Here is a 19,056-nt window from a genome sequence, read left to right on the forward strand (position 1 = left end):
TTACTTTAATATCATTTCCAGAAGGAAGGCAAGCTCACTGCCCATCTAACATATTCATCTCTAGTTAAAGGTCGTCTGCTTCTCGAAGCCGCGAACACGTGACAGGCTGGGTGTTACTTTCGCGTAGCGGCCCCCATGAACGCGCGCAGAAACCTGAACTGGTGGATTGTTACTGTTCGTGCTTTATGAATACGTTTTCATAAGCCACTTGTACGCCACGTGGATACACCCTGGAAACCCAAAATGTTTGAAGGAATTAACGGCCTTGTTAGCACGCGCTCAGAATGCTCTCAAAACACATTGAAAGCGTATAAGGAAAGCTAAAATTGTGTTTTCCGTGTTTCGACTCTTGTGAGCGAAACGCTTGGTCGTAATCGTCCGTAGACCTTCCACGGGTATTCTACTGAGTATATAGTCAGCCTATGCACTTTACACTGAGGTGCGCGGGCCTTCAATAAACAAGCAAGATATCTTTTGCAAGGGAGGCCAGATCTCACAGCTGCCGGGCGCTTACACAACACACAGACTCACTCACTACCTTAGTCACTCAGTCAGTCAGTCAGTAAGTCACTCAGTCAGTAAGTCACTCAGTCAGTCACTCACTCAGTCACTCGCTCACCCAGTCAGTCAGTCACTCACTCAGTCACTCACTCAGTCACTCACTCAGTTATTCACTCACTCACTCAGTCACTCAGTCAGTCAGTCAATCACTCAGTCACTCAATCACTCAGTCACTCAGTCAGTCACTCAATCACTCAGTCAGTCACTCAATCACTCAGTCGCTCACTCAATCACTCAGTCGCTCACTCAGTCACTCACTCACTCACTCGCTCACTCACTCCCTCACTCACTCAGTGAAAGGCCCGCTCAAAAACTCACACACTCACTAAAACGCAAGCTCGAGCCCTCGCAAACACATGCACGCTGCTCCTATTTTTTTCGGCTTACTCCACTTATTTTCCTTCATTCTTCGGCATTCACCTTTTACGTTATCTACGAGCAAATGTCCGGGCATAGCCAACAGCGAGTTTGTTTCTACACTGAACGATGTGCATACAATTGCCTTGATATTTCTCCAGCAACAAGAACCTTTGCCTGCACATCACAGAAAGGGCATTGCAGGAGGTGCCTGGCAGTGTCCACACGGAACGAACTGGCATTCCAGCAGCTCAGTGACGGCGCGATCCGAGTGCAGTGAATTCCGCCCGGGAGCGACGCGCGGAAATGACTTTTTCTGTGTTCAAGAGAACTGAACTTAACCAAATACCGCGAAGTTTCGAAAGAACAAAGGTAAAAGCTCGAGCGAATAAACCTTTAGTTCGGATATGAAAAAATGAAAAAGGAGCGCGAGCTTATAAAAATCCTGCAGTTAAAAGCAATAGCATTAACTACGCTGTATCAAACTTTAAACTCCACGTAGCGCATGGAATGCGATCTCTCGCACGCTGCCTGGAAGTGAAAAGTGAAAATAGAATAATAAAAATGAAAGGAACTGTACAAGTTACTATACTTTCCTGACTCATGACAGTCCGTGCTCGGAATGCGACAACCGTATGGTCGTCGTTGCCTCCAAACCGCAATTCCTATGCTGTAGTGCGCTTTGCAAAGACCCCTGCTACGCCGGTATAGGGACGAAAGAAACTAATCGATACGCACTAACCACGGTAACCATTACAGGCATGCACCTTTTTCACAATCAGTGCTGTAACCGCCGCGCCGTTAACTTAATGGCAACGGTGTTTTTGGTTATTTTTCGTTAACTCTGAAACTAGAATCGTCGTGAATAAAATTTACAGGGACGACACACCACGCTCAATCGCCGGCTGCCATGGTATACGTGCTGCATTTTCTTTCGCTGTTCTTGTTTATTAACGGCAGGAACGTAGGCTGCCATTGACGCCGGCTACCGAAAGACGGTTTAGAAATCGACGGTATGCCCCTTTCCTCATGCAACATGCAGAAGCACACAGACGTACGGACAGACAGACGTACGGACAGACAGACGTACGGGCAGACAGACGTACGAACAAACAGACGTACGGACAGACGGACATACGAACAGACGGACTAAGGGGCAGATGTACGGAGGGACAGACGTACGGACGGACGGAAGGAAAGGAGGAAAACAACGGAATTCGTAACTCCTCATCAAAACTGCGCTAAGATGCCGCTGCCACACCGAATTCTATCTCGCCTGGACCCACGCGCTCGCGGAGCGCTCTATATTTGAAAAGCCTACCACTTAATTTCGGCCACGATGCTTGCACGCGCGTGCTTCGGAGATGGAAGGCCACATGGAAGACCCAGATTGCCTCCGCAGTCTCATTCAATCCCGCCAGGCCTCGCTTCCTTCACCGCCCGAGCGACCTGGTTCATGCAAGAGGCATGAGGAGACTCCTGTTTTATACACGCAGCCGAAAACGCCGAGACGTTTTGCCCTTGACCCTAACGAGACTCGCCTGCTGCACCTGTCTCCTTCGCGCTTCCCAGAGACCTCATTTTATCTTGCTCACTCCCTATTACCTTCCCCGTTTCCCCATTTCTTGCTGCATCCCGCTTTCCTTCTATCCCCGTTGGCGGCACGTGTACCTTCTGCTCCCCCAAAATGTAAAACAAGATGAAAAGAAAGCTGCAATTTCGCGAGGCACGAATGAAAAGACACGTTAGGCAAGCCATAGGCGCACACGCCTAGCACATCAACGCCCTGGGGCCACAACCGCGCGCTTGAGACCGCAATCTCGCTCGCAAATGAGGCTATAATTTTGGAGCCTCGAGAACACCACCACCACAGCTCGCTCGCTCACTCACTCGCTCTGGGGATCCTCGCTATCTTTCCCTTCCCTGTCTCATTTCTGATTCGGATGGCTACCTTTTTTTATCTCCCTGTCTTCCTGGCCATCCCCTCTTTCTTTGCCTCCCGAAAGATTCGCCGGGCGCGCTCAATCGGTGAGTAGTACACTGAAGCAGGAACTCGAGTTCGCCGCTGGCCAAGGTGGGAGGAAGACTGTGCAGGTCGGGAGGGGGGGGGGGGCGAGCTCGCCGGTGCAAACATGGAATTTTCGCAATAGTGCACCTTTCTTCCTCGTATTTTTTCCTTTCTTCAATTCTTTCAGTTTCTCATTCTCTTTCACTCTCTCCTTCTCTCGCCCTCTTTCATTCTGCCTTCCTTTCTATATTGTTGCCTGCGTGCTCTTTCGAAGAAGAACTGCGCTCCTGAGTGCAAGTAGATTCGCAAATGAGCACCTCGCCGCAGAGCGCGGAGACTCGATCCGCTATGGTCGCTCAGCCGAGCGACACGTCTTTCTGCAGCCGAGGATAAGGTCAGCGGTTCGATTCCCCAGATTCGCTGTTTAATAAATAGAAAGTGCCGGCGCACGTAAAAACAAACCAAATCAAAAACAAACATTTAATTTCGATGTGTCGGCCGGAGTCCTTCCTTCATCAAGAGTGCATTTGCAAGCACCCGGAGCTCAATTTATACATTTTTATCTGAAAGAGTGAAGGAAAAAAGAAAAGAACGTATGTCGCCTACGGCTGCAATGAACAGGCGTACATTCACTCAAGAAAGAAAGAAAGAAAGAGTAGGTAGCCTATGAATACCAACACGCGCACATTCAGTGGCGTCCACAACGAAGGGGCGTGGGAAGTATAAGATGGAAAGACGCAGCCAGGGCAACGCAGGGGGGGAGGGGCTCACATGTTAGCATGGAGCATACGAAAGGTCGCAGCCGTCAGAAGAGTGTTTTCTCTCGTCTTTTGTTTCAAATTACCACAACTTTTCTAGGACCACGTGGGCGTTCAATGTCGTTCCAGAATCGGGGCCGGCTATAGCGTCACCGTATGCAAATTAGTGACACGCTAGCTCCCGGGAGAGCGTGAATAGCATTTTTCTACAGCCGCCCAGCTCTGATTACAGGCTCGGAATATGCAGATCGGGAGGAGTGGCGTATTTGTGGCGCGTTTTGCATTTCAGGAATTCGTTTTCAGGAACGAGCTCATCATTTTTAACTTCGGGAAACAGCCACGACACAGTAAAAACAGCGATGTCGGTAGAGTGATCTTCAATAAGCGCATGCACTCTGTCCTTTATCTTTTTCTTTTTTTTTCAGGATATTGCTTCGAGCGTTGGCTAACATAAGATACACCTTATAGTAGGACGATGAAACCGTTTTATCTGTAGAACGACAGGCACAAGGCAAGGTGGGCAGTGGAAATGACTTTGGGCAGTTACTATCTTCAACCGTGCAAATGATTCGCGCACGCTCCGCTAGAGGGCGCTAGGCTTCTTCTGGCTCCAACCCCCTGTTGGGTTTCGTTTACTTATTCCCTTCTCTTGCTTGTGAGTTGTTTAGACTTCTTACGCACGAGTAACTCATTTAGGTATGCGCACATTCGATGCCCAATTTCTTCCCAGCTCTCAGCGTTTGCTTTATTTTTGTTATCGCACATATGAACCATTACGAAGTGAACCAGAGGTGTGCGGCGGGAAATTCTGACCACAACAATATTTGTTTTCACTTTCCGGCGGCCTCAAGCCTTCTCGCGTTTTGGCCCTTAGAATACATATATATATTCTTTCTCTGACTGAAGCCTAATCGAGCAAGAACAGCAAGTATCGAGGTGGGTTGTTAGGTGCACGATAATCTTCTTAGTCCTAGAGAAGAAGCTATGTAGTATAGAAAAAAGAAGGGAAACCCGAGAAGCGGAAAGTGAAGGTGATATCAGTGCAACTCCTCGCCTGTCGCCTGTACACCTCGCTAATGAAAGTCGGGAGAGAAAAACCCAGAGAAGCTAGTTCTCGCTTCTCACTCCCCCCCCCCCCTCCCCCCTAGTTTCTTGCACCACTAGGTTGTCCGTGGAAGCTGCTGCAACTGCGCGCAAATGTAGCGTAAAATCTTGCGGTTGCGACGTTTTGCGGCACTTATTACCGCCTTCCGCTCGATAACGTGTACAGATCTTTAGCAGCCCACGTGCCTCTAGAAGATATAGCTGGAGTGGTTTACATATAGTAGTAGTATGGAAGGCAATCTTCCCGGTAGCGGCTGCTTTAATTCTCCGTAGCCCAGTTCGTTCTTATTTGCTGCCCTTGGCATGCGACCGCAATTTCGAAGCATGTATCCGTGTTTAGCCTAATGCATGTAAGGGACGCATAAATGTGTTACTTCGCCGCCAGATTAATGCGTACGCGGCTGGTGCAGCGAAGGCGTAAAGGTTTGGAAATGTTATTGCGCTTAACCAAGAGATGGACGGATGGATGGATGGATGGATGGTGGATGGATGGAATCCAACCGGCGACCAGCACTGCAGCATATCCATTAACGGAGCCACTGCTTTACGTGTAAAATAAAATTACTTAATTTCAAAGACTAAAAGAAAATGACTTTTCATTTCAAAGACTAAAACGAAATTGACTCGATTTCAAAGACCAAAAGAAAATGACTTGATTTCAAAGACTAAAAGGAAATTACTTTTCATTTCAAAGACTAAAAGAAAATGACTTTATTTCAAAGACTAAAAAAATGACTTTCGATTTCAGACTACAAGAAAATTACTTGATTTCAAAGACTAGAAGAAAATGACTTTTCATTTGAAAGACTAAGAGAAATTGACTTGATTTCGAAGACTCTATGAAAACGACTTTTAATTTTAAAGGCTAAAAGAAAATGACTTTTGGTTTCAAAGACTAAAAGAAAGGGAACAAGAAGATTAACGCGCTATTAAGGCTCACAAGTGATGGCTCTTGAGCTAGGCCGTGCGCGTTGTTGGTAAGCGTCCAGGAAGCACGACGTGGTGAGGAAGACACGACTGAACGTAAGCAATGAAAGCCTAGGTTTACCCAAGAGCTAAGAATTTAAAAAAATATGAACCAAGATGACGACAGTGCCTGTTCCATCCAAGCACCAAGCAGTGCATATTAATGAAGCCTGGCCTGGATCGTTTTCAAGGTTCTCACTTCTTCACTAAATTTGATTTACGAACGAAAAAAAAAATGGCTGTGGCTTAGGTAAGGTTAAGCCCAGGATGCGAAGCATACTAGCCTTTATTTTAGTTGTTGAACCACTGTTTAGCCTGGTGAACTGCTTTTGCTTGGCTATATTTGGTTCGGCTAGACGAAGAAACAACTCATGCATTACTTCTTCGCCTTCAAGAGTGGAACGCGACAGCGTTCCCGTCGACCCGCCAAGGGGTGTAAGACAATGGGCTACAGGGCAGCGACTACGCGCCCCGCATTGGACGCGGTGAGCGTCGAGCAAAGCAGCGTTCGGCGCGGCAACGAAATGTGCGCCTGAGCAAGAGACGCACGCCTTAGAAACAGCGCGTTTCTAAGGCAACACCGCATTCACTAGAGGCGCTTTTGTACCGCTTTGAAGCGTTGTACTCGTGGCTCAGTGGTAGCGTCTCCGTCCCACACTCCGGAGACCCTGGTTCGATTCCCACCCAGCCCGTCTTGCAAGAGTTGAGCCAAAGCCACGTCTCCTCTGTCGTGACGTCACGGTGTCACGTGATTTCATGGTCACCGCCGCGCCTGAGGAGCTGGGTTGAGCCCTCGTTCTCCTCTGTCGTGACGTCACGGTGTCACGTGATTTCATGGTCACCGCCGCGCCTGAGGAGCTGGGTTGAGCCCTCGTAATATGCTTCGCATAAAAGAACGCGAAGAAAAATACGCCCCCGTCCACTTGAACCAAAGACAACAAATAAATCGAACGGCAGCGTCAGGATAATTGAATTCCGTTATACGCGCCACGCAAAGCAAGAAAATTAGCGCAAGCCACGAAAATTCAAACTCCGGCGGCAACACATCGGTTTCCGCACGTTTATTGATCGTCAGCAAAGCTAGCAGAAGCGACGAGCGACGGCTCCCGCTAATTCGATCGACCCGGCGGCTGGAAGGTACAGCACGCGCTGCATCAAACGTGCTTTATCATTCATCTAACGAAGCACCGCTACTCCCACTTTTCTAGTCTATCTGTCCAGCTATCTTGGTTCTTTCACCGGTTTCCTCTCGATCGATATGTGACGGCTGTTCTGGAACAGGAGAAATAGTCATTCGGTCCACAAATCGTCGAAGCTTGCAGTCTGGTGATTCGCAGTGTGGACAGACGGACGGACGGACGGACGGACGGACGGACGGACAGACAGTCTGATAGACGGACAGACGGACAGTCTGATAGACGGACAGACGGACAGTCTGATAGACAATCCGTCTCTCTCTCTCTCTCTACTATATATATATATATATATATATATATATGACGGACGGATAGACAACTTGTCTCTGATAGACGGACGGATTCATGGATGCCAAGAAAAGGGGTAAAGAGACAAGAAGCGAAGCACCAGCGCTATCACCAAAGCTGTATCAGTGGTCGAAGGTTTCTGGGGCCCGTATTTATACAGAGTAGTTATCACCACTCCACATGCCTGAATCCCTCCTATTAAAATTTCCTTCTCTGAAAGATACGCATAGTGTGCGTTCACGCAACCAGATCTCAATGCTTCAGCTTCAATTATTTCACAGGTTATTAGCAAGTCGGCCTTTCGTCAAAACTGCGTGCACTGTGCAAGCGGTGGGTGTATATACTGTGGTGGAAATACAGTGCCTGTGTGTCTCCTTTTTGTTGTTCTTTCAATGTCTAGTACCTGCGTGCTGATTAATAAAAAAAAAACACGAATGCGGTTTATAAACCCGTATCTATATCTACGACTTTGGTCCTCATAGATTCTTGCTCTAGTAATTATCATTTGCATGGTGGGCGTCGGAAAACCATTGTAGCGCGTATCCGTTCAGCTGGATTTAGAGCTGACCGCTTATCATCAGTCAACCAGGCACCAGGCGGCGGTCGCGTGAATAGGCTAGATAAGACGGAACGCTCACACAAAGCACAATCCGCCTATAGTAACCATCCTTGCGCCCCTATTACGAATAAATAATTAGAATATCTTAAAGGATTCGACGTCCTGAAACACCGCACGGTCTGTGCGAGATGCCATACCGAGGGGCTCTATATCAAACTTGAATCACCGCAGGTTCAGATAACCGTTGTGAGGAAGCCGGCGACAGGAGCATCCAACGTTTGCATAGCCGATCAAACTAATCGGCCGTTATACTCTCCGCTCTTCGGTATTTCGAGCGACAATCTTGTTTCTTAATGAGAAAATCGCATCGAAGACACGCCCCCCAAGCACCGAACCCCATTTTGTGAAAGATGTCACGCCAGTGGAGTTTGCCATGATTGCGGCGTCATTTCAGACAAGTTCGTGCGACCACTTCACTCGGTGGAGGGTGCCTTCTCTGTGAACTGCCTACACCGAATCCATCAGCCGCAACCCCCCCCGAATCCCCTTCGTGACGTCACGCTCTCCAACTTGTCTCTGTATCATAGGTGCACGCCCCTTTCGGACAAAGAGAGCGAAGTGACTGCACGCCAAACTTACGTACCACCCTTTCGCAGCCGTCCGTACTCTCTATGCAAATCACCCATCGATCTCGGCACATTATGCTCGGACGGATCGCTCCGAGCTGTTCCAGAGCTCTGACGACCTGAAATCTAGCCGATAATCAGGGGCTCGTTGAGCGCTTTAATTGCGCCAGCACCGCCGGCATACGGCGCATTCTGTCGCGACGAGTGGACCATTCATTATCCCCAATGAGGGAGGCGCTGCAGCTTCTGGGGGGGGGGGGGGGGGGGGAGTTCTGGAGTGCGTGCGAGCGAGCGAGCGAGCCCGGGCAACCCAACCACCGTGATTGACCACACAGGATCGGCGCTCGCGGATGTTGCGACATCGAATCATCGATCATCGGACCGGCGATCGTTTACGGTGTGGACCTGTTCTGCCGCGCTGTAGCTTCAACGTGATTTGCGACCTCAGAAATTCTTCCAGTCGCAAAATTTTGTAGTCGAAGTTTGTCAAAGAAAATTACTGAGATCCTGCGCAATGTGGAGGGGAGGGAGAGGGGTGGTCGATGCTACGCGAACTGTACTGCGCGCGTTAGCTGGCTTTACCCAACATCGTTCGGGCTTCCTTCAAACCGTTCCCGGTAAACAAAGTAATGAACGCGTTTGTGCAAGGCGAACAAATGTGCATGCCACGCGAGCGTGTGACGCGACGTGTAGGTTAGGCCGCGACGAACGTGACGTCGATATAGCGTGACGTCGATATAGCGTGACGGCGACGGCGTTGAGCTGCGGCGAAGAAGCGTCCTGGGTGTTGTGTCGCACAAGTGGCAACATTAATCTCGTGCACTTGTTTACGTCTACACAGCGCGCCATTCATAAAGACGATGTATGAATGTTTCTCTAGGAAAGAATCGTGATGAGAGGGTAGTACGCAAAGAAAATCACAACGCGTATCTAAACATAAGCATTTTTGTTTCACAGTAGCATTTACCCAATCTGAAAGGATTAGTCGAGAATGGGCACATGCCTGCAGTAGCAAAAAAAGAAAAAGAAAGAGGTAAACAAGGTGCATGAAATGTAACTGTCAAATGAAGCCGTTCAATATAATTTCCGATTGTTTTGAGGTCTGTGTATTTGATAAATAGATGTAAGCCGACACTATATCGACCGGATTCATGTGAGGATTTATCGTTCCACTGCGTAGAACTGAGATTTGGTCGATGGCACTACTTCCTCGGTCAAATTCCGCGCTATGGAAGGCGGAGCATACAGTCGCAATTAACAGAATTGCGCGGCCTAAATGCAAGAAATCCTAGAAGGATTTAAATACCAGGCTCTATTCTGCTAAGAGTTTTGTGTGCCTTGTAAATAGCTAAATGCGGGCGTTATAAGTACGCATTTTATTCATGATTTATTGTTACTTCACGCACAACAAAGCTGCGCCAACTCTCGCTACTTACCTGGCGATTGGCCGCCACAAGAGGAAACAACCAGATCGATGTCGAAAACGCTTCGCATTTCGCTTTGCATATAAGTCGTGAAGCTTTAGGTATGCGGCACACTTCAAACTGTTTTTACTCCAAAGCTGCCGTCAGCCCTCCGTGACAGGCCAAGTTGGTTCGAGTGCCCCCATATGGGTGGGCGCCACACCACGGAGGCAGAGCCCGAAACATTTTGACCTGCCACAGACGGCTAACGGCCGATTTAGAACGAAAAACAAACATTTTCGGAATAGTTTCACGTTATACCGGCCAATCCATGAACATATATGGCTGGTTTCCCCTACACCCACTGCGAAAAAAGGGCGAAAAAAAAAAGCCTGCTTAGTGAGAAGCTAAGTTTAAAGGTATGTGTACATTTTCAGATAAAAGATGCATGCACATCTATGCATCATTTCGCGTGTATGTAACATTGGTTTACGAAATTCTTAATAGATTCTAACGAAATGTTGTTGCGAGCCAGTGGGCATTTCTAACGGCGCACCGCTTCTACTCGGCGGGCTGTATGTTTATGATTGGATATTTCTTTTGATTTGTTAACTTCACTTCACCGGTATAGATTAGCTCGGTAAACCGAGCGAGAGCAGGCCAAGGGCGCTACAGACATATGAACTCATCTGCCCACACTCCCATGTTAGCGTGCCTTTGCAGTGCACCTGCTTGGAAACAGGGAAAATGAATGAGTTAAGCAAATGCCCTCGATCGGGTGCTTTAGAAGTGCTTCAGATGAGATCATTCATCACGCGCTGTGCCGCATGTGGCTCTGGCCTTTATCCGCATCATTTAAGAGGCTCTAAAGGGAAACGCCGAAATCAATTCAGACTGATAAACTATTCTTTCAACACTCTAGTTGAGTCATAGGTTATTGTGTGGCAATAAGCTCATAGCTGAAAAAGAAAACGAAGTTCGAAGCTTCAATTTCATTGACCCCAACGTCCGGTGCACGTCAGTGTGACGACACAGGTTTCGAAGTATATATATATATATATATATATATATATATATATATATATATATATATATATATATATATATATATATATATATATATATATATATATATATATATATATATATATATATATATATATATATATATATATATATATGATCGTGAGAAGCCAAGAAACACTGACACCAAGGACAACATAGGGGAAATTACTTGTGCTTGATAAATGCAATAAAGTAACGATAAATTAATGGAAATTAAAGTGGATGAAAACACAACTTGCCGCAGGTGGTAACCGAACGCACAACCTTCGCATTTCGCGTGCGACGCTCTACCGATTGAGCTAACGCGGCGGCGTTTCCCCATCCACTTTCTTGGGTATTTATGCGTACTATTAGAACCGTGGGAGTGTTAGCCAGCGCCATCACTCACAGACCTTGGCGGCGGACGTGGAACGTCCTTTTTGCCGCAGGCGTCACGATGTCCATTAATTGATCGTTACTTTATTTCATGCATTAAGCACAAGTAACTTCCCTTATGTTGTCCTTGGTGTCAGTGTTGCTTGGCTTCTCATGATATGACAAGTAAAAATCGCGCCCCTCGGTTAACCCCCGTTCGTCTCGTTATATATATATATATATATATATATATATATATATATATATATATATATATATATATATATATATATATATATATATATATATATATATAATGTGTGTGCGTGTGTGTGTGTACTGGCCAAGTTCAACCTTTGGCTCTCTACGCGCAACGTAGTCCATCTCTGGCAAAAAGACTAATTGAGGTGGGCCCGAGGAGATGCCCTCGAAACCCGTGACGTCACTTCAAGCTGGTTGCGACAACTTGAAGGCAGCGTCGCCACCTGTCTTTCACTTTTGCGTTCTTTCCTGCTTGCCAAGTCTCCTTTCACAGCAAGCTTACTTATACTATATTTTGTTTATTATTAATTTTTTATCGCACAAGGTAAACTACTAGTGTAGCTAATCCTTATTTCGGTTTAAAGCGCCATTTAAAGTATCTCTTTCTTTCTTACGAAACTGCGATGGGAGCAGAATGCTAAAAGCGGCCGTTTATTGGGGGTTCGTTCCAGCAATGAAATCATGTTCTTCACGTCAAAAATCTATTCCATGATTACGATACTCGGTCCCTAACGCGAAATTTGAGCGTCGCTCTACACGTGTTTGAGATATTAGTGCAATACATGTTTGAGAATCAGTTGGGGTATGTTAGTATGACGGGAACAATTTCTTTTTGTGTGTGTGTAAGAGGGGAATATTCCTCCTACTCACGCTGACTCGTTTATTGATATTTCCTCCTGCACGAAAATTATATTCCGCATATTCACCGTGCAGCAGTAAATCTTCTCGAATCCTTGACTATGATAACCGCCCCTCGTTATCCGCTCATCCTGAGCTATTACGACCTGAAACTTTCGGCCCGGCTTTTCCTAACCTTCCGATTCGCCTCGCCGCCTGCTCTTCCCGCAGGTTTATTTCCTTTTTTTTCTTTCTTCTCCGCAATTCAAGCTCTCTCTCTCTCTTTCTCTCTCGCCCCTTATAACTTTTCCGAGTTCGCTCACTTTAACGACCAGCGGCCGTTGTTGGCCTCGACTTTCCCACTTCTAAATCGCGGGACGACGCTGAAGCGTGCATAATAAGGAGCGGGCCAGAAACAAAAAACGGAAGCCCAGGGCGGCGTCCCCCCGAAACTCCTCCGGCGGGGATAATCCGAGCGGCAGTATAAGACGCCGGCGTGACACCGTCATTAAGCGGCGTCTCGCGTGCACTCTAGAAAAGCCTGCGCTACTCCTCCTCCTCCCTCTCCTCCTCTTCCTCCTCCTCCTCCACGTATCCGCCGCTGTTACCGTAGCTCGGGGAGCGAGACAGCGCGCGCCGACCTTTTAAACTGCCCTAATTGTTTTCGTGCCAGTCGTAAAGCCGCCGCCCCTCTGCTACGTTTGTCGTCCGCGTTTTAAAGCGCGGGAGGATAAACGACTCTCTTTTAAGAAACGTTGATCCAGCCTCGAGTTGTCAAGCCCTCCTTCCCTCCCCCTTCCACTCTCCCCCTCGCAGACGTGGCGCTTCTCCTCCTCCTCTCTCTCTCTTTCTTTCTCTCTCTCTTTTGACGTTTATTCCTTGCCGCGTCTTTTCGGAGTCGCTCGCGAGCGCCACGACTTCGCGGCGAAAGTTCCGTGCCTTGCCGCGAAAGCCGGTCGCCGCCTCCGAGGGTGTAACTCGCGCAGTGTTCCTTTCTTTCTTGTGCAAATGACGCTGATGACAGATACAGGGCACAGGATTAAGAGAGGAGGGGGTTCCCGAAGTGAAGTGACATGGCATTAAGGTGACTCAAGGACGGTCGCGGAATTGTGTGCAGTCAGAATACTAGAACACGCGAATTGCTGTTCATGGGGGCACAATGATGAGAAAGTGCTTTCGCGTAGATTATTTGTTTGTTTGTTTGTTCGTTTGTTTGTTTGTTTGTTTGTTTGTTTGTTTGTTTGTTTGTTCGTTCGTCTGCTTGCTTGCTTGTTTGTTTGCTTGTTTGTTTGTTTGTTTGTTTGTTTGTTTGTTTGTTTGTTTGTTTGTTTGTTTGTTTCTTTAAAATTCGAAGAGCCTGTTACTGCACTATACACAACGATAGGCATGGCTGTGAATTTCAGTGTATATTTTACCTTCTTATTTTAGTAACATTAATGCTAGCCTTCAAATATAGCAAAGCATAATCGAGACATCCCAGCCAAGCCCATGCGACAGCCGTTTCCTTTAAGGAGTACATTTTTCTACAACTATGCAATAATGCTGTCTTCTAGCACGAGATTTGCTCGCCTCTTTTTTTTTTTTTCTTCTCGTGAAAGCTTTCGTCCTACATTTTCCATGTCTCTGAATGTTCCTTGTTGTATCTTGCATCCTTGATGGTCGAAATGTTATACCTCGTCAGTACACGTTGACATAAATCGTGCCTGCGTTCTTCCACGGTATACTTGTAATGTCTGCTTGTAGTTGTTTTCTGGAACCTGGATGTCATCTAGCTACGTTCCTGCAGCTTTTAATTTCACGGGTTCATCGCCTAACATTTCAGGACGACTAAAAGCATTCATTTAATAGGGCGAAGCATTTTACAGTAAAGATCGTCGCTTACTTTTCAAAATGTGAAAGAAAAAGAATGTTTCTCTTCTTAAAAGTTGCCGTACATGCCTAAAGCACACACGCCTCACTTTTCACACGAGTTACAAGTCCACGTGCCAGGAGTACAACATATACAACACACCACATGTGTACATACAAAGTGCATTGTGTTACTTAAAAGACACGGGACTTTGTGACAAGTTATGACTGTACACTGTGTGACGTACGATTGTACGGTGACACTGCGTAACACTAGGAACACCTTCGTAGGCTGCGTGATAGCGCCACTTCCCCTTTCCCCAGTGAGGAGTAGCAGGCTAGAGACACGCTCTCCAGGCCGACCTCTCCTCCTTTCTGTTCATTAAAATCTACTCCTCCTCCCTCCCACAGAAACAGTGTGTATCGTGTTTATGTGCGTGTGTGTTTGGACGTATTTTGTTTTAATTATCTTTCTCTCTCATCTATCACATCGCCTTGCTCCTCCCCCGGTACAGGGTAGCCCACCGGAGATAATCTCTGGTGAACTCCCCTGTCTTTCCTTTGCCCTGCTCTCTCTCTCTCTCTCTTGCTCGCTCTGACATATACTGTGCGGTTTCACGTAAGAAATGACGTATTTACAATATGAAGGCAATGTATAGACGTATCCAATACATACGTATACGCAGCTGTATCCTAGATTCAGCACGCCCTGCACACATTTGCTCCGCTGGATTCCCGAGTGCTTCCACCCATCGTCGAGCGCGCTTTCCGCAGCGAGAGAAGTTTTCCTCGTTCGAAACTTTTTCACAAAAAAACTTTCTCCCTTTCTCGCGGTGACACTCAGTTCCGTTCCTTTGTATCATAGTACGCCGCCTTTTTGCTCCCGCTGTCGCTTATCTTTTTTCTCTCTTGTTGTTTAGGCGTTTCCGTTGTTGGTTCGCCTTAATTCCAGCGCGCGCCCAGCGACCCTGAAAGTGATGTCGCGGCGCTCATTAGAATTCCGCGGGGCAGGGCAGAAATTCGCGAGCCCCCAGAAAGACTCGTACGAGCCTGTATTCGCCGTCATACAGCCACGAGACGCTCGTGCGGGGGGGGGGGGGGGGGGGTGGACTAACGAAAGAGAACGAGACAAAAAAAAAAGGAAGACGAAGTACACTACGTCGCGAGTGCAGCCAGTTTCAAAACAACATTGGAGCGGATAGCGCCGGCGGAAATTCCATTGTTCGTTCACTTTGTGCCTTGTATGGCGCATCTTCGGTGCCCTATTGCTCTCTCTCTCCTTCCTTCCTTCTCCCCGTTCCTCGTTCCCGTCAGTGCCTTATTGCTCTCTCTCTCTCTCTCTCCTTCCTTCTCCCCTTTTCTCGTTCTCGTCAGTGCCTTATTGGTCCTCTCTCTCTCTCTCTCCTTCCTTCTCCCCGTTTCTCGTTCTCGTCGCTGCCCTATTGCTTGCTCTCTCTCTCTCGCCTTCCTTCTCCCCTTGTCTCGCTCTCGTCGGTGCCCTATTGGTCTCTCTCTCTCTCTCGCCTTCCTTCTCCCCGTTTCTCGTTCTCGTCATTGCCCTATTGCTCTCGCCCTCTTTCTCTCTCTCTCGCCTTCCTTCTCCCCCTTTCTCGTTCTCGTCGCTGCCCTATTGCTCTCTCTCTCTCTCTCGCCTTCCTTCTCCCCGTTTCTCGTTCTCGGCGTGTTTTCACATAGGTTATTAATTACTATAGCTCTCCCCCTCAGCGACATGCAAGGATGTCGCGTGAGCGGTCGCGTTGCATTTCTCGATGTTGCTCGATCATCTGTTTTACACACGTCATCGCGTCGCTGCTTATTGATGAAGATTACAGTGTTCGAACCGCGCAGGCAGATGGATGGTTTTTGAGAGGAAATCGCGTCTCTCTTTTCGCCCTCTCAACGAGAGGCTTCCAAGCGAAAGATGGTTGAGAGTTTTCGTTCAGATGTCATCCCATTTGCTTTCCATGAAATGGCTTCTCGCTTGATTTTCTCTCTTCACTGGTATTCGTTTCTTCAACAATTCAAGGCCGGCTATCTCGGTTGAACGAGCGCGTTTATGCGAAACTCGTGCGGGGGAAATAATATCCCGGATGCGCCATTTTCGACGGCCTCGGACAACGTGCGTATCGCAACGAAATTAGGCATGAACACGAGTTGAAAACAAGTTAATCCCACGAACCCCAACGCATCGTTTTCGATGCGCTGAATCTGATGCCTGAAAAACCTTATTTAGTGCTGTAAACCCAATGTACGGCCCATACTAGCGCTTCTAATATTCTGAAGGCAGGCAATGTTCAGTTGTGGACAGTTCGGCAAATGCATTACTAATTAAGTAATTATTGTACCAATTAATTTTTCCTCAATTATTGTTTCGCCGTTTCCTTCATACCAATATATGCGTGCCCAGAAATACGTGTGAGCAAGTTGTTTTCATTATCTTTGACGTAGAATGGTGTTCGAGCTTTGTGGGCGAGGGTTAAGAAAGAATTTAGAGGTAAAAAATGGGGGTATCAGAAAGAAGATTTTTGTTTCCTCACATTTTTCCATACGTTTCCTTTACTGATACTTTCTACGTTATTTCTATATATACTGTCACCCAAGGAGGTTCGATCCAGCGTAAGCAGTTGTGAAGACTCAGTTCTTTGACCAGAATGCATACGGTTGCATCTCTTCTTATGCAGTTGCGCAGTGAATTCAAGTTGTGACACTAGAGGCCTGTGTTACCCTTGATGTCGCATTTCATCTGCAATGGCCACGACAATCATATACTGTTAAGCAAGAAAAAAAAATTAAGTCAGGCGTATAGGGGAGGGTTGGGAAGGAGAGGGAGTGGGAGGGGTAGTAAGAGCAAAGACACTGCGTCATTCCTTGGCCACCATCCAAGCGTCGTCGAAACGAGAGAGTCGTCGATGTGTACTTGCGAAACGAGGTATATACGAAGCCCATAAAGGGATCGTATGGAACGCTCTTCTTGTCTGTACAGTGCGAACTCAAAACCGCGCCTGGGTTGAAATCTTCCATAGGACGTTTGCCCAGAAAGTTTAAGCTCTTTATGCTCTCTTCTCGACTGTCCGTGTGCATGCAGCCTCGAGTAGAGTCACTCGAGAGCTGTTGTGCAACGTTCGCAATGGTCAGGGATACTGTCGGTCAAGGTCCCTCACTATAAGGCGGGTTTACGCGGGGATTCCGAGAGAGAGAGAGAGAAAGAGAGAGAGAAGTAAAGAGGAAAGGCAGGGAGGTGAAGGAGGAAGATAAGGAGGAGACGGAGTTTAAGGAGAAGAAGGAGAAGGAAGATAAGGAGAAGAAGAAAGGCAACTGCGTGACGTCATCTTTGCATGAACATATGGCGCCCGCCGCTAGGGGTTCTTTCTCCGCGAATCTCGTCACGTGTTGCGCAAAGGGGCGCTAGCTGGCCGGCCGGTCTTCTTCCTCGGGCGTTTCTGAAACTGCTGTCTGTCCCCGAACAACGTCTCGGCGTGTCAGGGTTTGCCGAGAGCAAGGGTTTCGTAAGTTCGAGTCTGGTGTTCGGATCCCGCAACAAGCTTTGCGTAACGAATGGCCTTAGGCGCGGAGCGCCCGAAATAGCCTGTGGGAGGAAACGGGCGACACAAACACACACTCGCCCGATATTATTTAGGGTGTGCTACGCCGAAGGCCTTAACGTACTGTACGGCTCACCAACAATCTCAACGCGCAACCATAGTTTTCGTCACGAAATCGACTGTGCGGCTCAATTCTGTCTTGTCGGGAGAGATTCGTGGCATGCGCATCACAAGTAAAAAAAAAAATGACAGCGCTGACCAACAGCGTGACTGCAAGCGCTGACGCCTATTTCGCGTTGTGAAAGGCTTCTTCTGGTTGCAGAGAAAAAACCAAGGGAATCGAAATAGCAACCGGCCGCGCTGTCGTCGAAAAGCCCGCAGGCTCGTCCATTTCTCGGATTACACTCCGACTTTCGTAAGCAGATTGAAAAGGACTAAAGCCGAGGCACATGCGCCTACGATCAGCCTCATTGGTTTTTTTTTTTTCGTTTGCGTTCTGGTTTCAGCTGTTACCCGTGGCTCGTCTCACTCAGTAATGGTAATAATAACTGATGCGGTTTTACGCGCCAAAGCCGCAGTTTCGCTATGCTGTTTCGCGTAATGGCGAAGGTTGCAGGTTCGGTCCCCGGCGGCGACAATCCATATCTTTTCGTCCACTTTCATCATTTGAACCGCAGCCGAATCGCCCCTATTGCTGCCGTTGGCTTCACCGACAGTTGGCTTATTTGTATAGTTTCGTTATAAGGAATGCAGTACATTGTGGGTCGTTGGATTGATATCGACCACATGGAGGTCTTAAACGTTCCCCAAGTGCTTAGCGCACAAGCGTTTTGCATTCCAAGCTCTCGTCGAAACATGACCGCCGAGGCTGAGAGGCGCACCCACGACCTCGTGCTCACCAGCCCGAAGGTCCCAGCCTTATGGCCGCCACGTTGAGTCTTATTCGAAACTTCCGTTAAACGGACTTCGGTAAACCCTCCGCGGCTGACCATGGACCGTTTTTAGCCGTAGCAAGATGACCAGTTGATTTTCGCTGTCGTCGTCATCGTCGTCGTCGTTGTTGTTGTTGTTCCATACCACTGATTGCAGTCCTAAAATAAAAGCACACGGACCAGTGTACACTGCAACGCCACGCAAATATGCAAATGATGCTGTAAAGAACTCTGAAGTGTGAGACGAGAAGTCCTGGTTAAGGACAAAGTGAGCTCATCCTAAACAGTTGACAGACTACTTTCGGGCACGGCGGTGCAAGGTGCCAATTTCGATTCCCCTTTCCGTGACTGTTCTGTATCCTCGCGTGCAGCGTTTGATTTTCGTGCAACCGGCATCTGTTCCCGCTTTATGGGGCCCTCGGCGGTAATTAGCTGGACGCCAATTTTTTTTTTTCGCTGCTCAGAGGGAAGCCATAGAAAGATAGCATTCGCCGGTCTGGCCTAATAGGCTGTGACAGTCTACGCGGGGTCAGAAGACGCTAGTAGCCACCCAATTATCCCCTCCCGTCTTTTTCGATTTCATGGGTGCTGCTTGGCCTAATTGGACGCA

General features: G+C 47.8%; 2 protein-coding genes across 5 annotated transcripts in view; one reads left to right on the top strand and one right to left on the bottom strand.

The window, feature by feature from the left end:
- Positions 1–19,056, bottom strand: part of LOC139061063 (serine/arginine-rich splicing factor 4-like) — a 174,898-nt gene that overhangs the window by 97,517 nt on the left and 58,325 nt on the right. The window lies entirely within an intron of this gene.
- Positions 1–19,056, top strand: part of LOC139061064 (E3 ubiquitin-protein ligase RNF217-like) — a 344,621-nt gene that overhangs the window by 59,503 nt on the left and 266,062 nt on the right. The window lies entirely within an intron of this gene.

Source organism: Dermacentor albipictus, chromosome 6, assembly GCF_038994185.2.
Source record: "Dermacentor albipictus isolate Rhodes 1998 colony chromosome 6, USDA_Dalb.pri_finalv2, whole genome shotgun sequence".
Classification (NCBI taxonomy): Eukaryota; Metazoa; Arthropoda; class Arachnida; order Ixodida; family Ixodidae; genus Dermacentor; species Dermacentor albipictus.